We start from the raw sequence: 258 nt of genomic DNA on the forward strand, positions 1-258 counted from the left end.
CCTTCTTCAAAGACAAAATTCAGAAGATTAGACAAACAGCCAGGGACTCCATATCAAGTACAGGATATGTGTTGTCACATTGTTCAGGCAAAACTAGTTCCAACATGACCGAATTTCATACGATCAACCATAAAAACCTGGAAGACATTATACAACAACTGAAAACCTCCTCCTGTTGTCTTGATATTCTACCAACGGGTGTTTTCAAAGATGTTTCAAATTTTTTGGCTTCTGATCTTCTACAGATTGTGAACACGT

This window comes from Etheostoma spectabile, chromosome 15 (genome assembly GCF_008692095.1).
Source record: "Etheostoma spectabile isolate EspeVRDwgs_2016 chromosome 15, UIUC_Espe_1.0, whole genome shotgun sequence".
In the NCBI taxonomy this organism is placed as follows: Eukaryota; Metazoa; Chordata; class Actinopteri; order Perciformes; family Percidae; genus Etheostoma; species Etheostoma spectabile.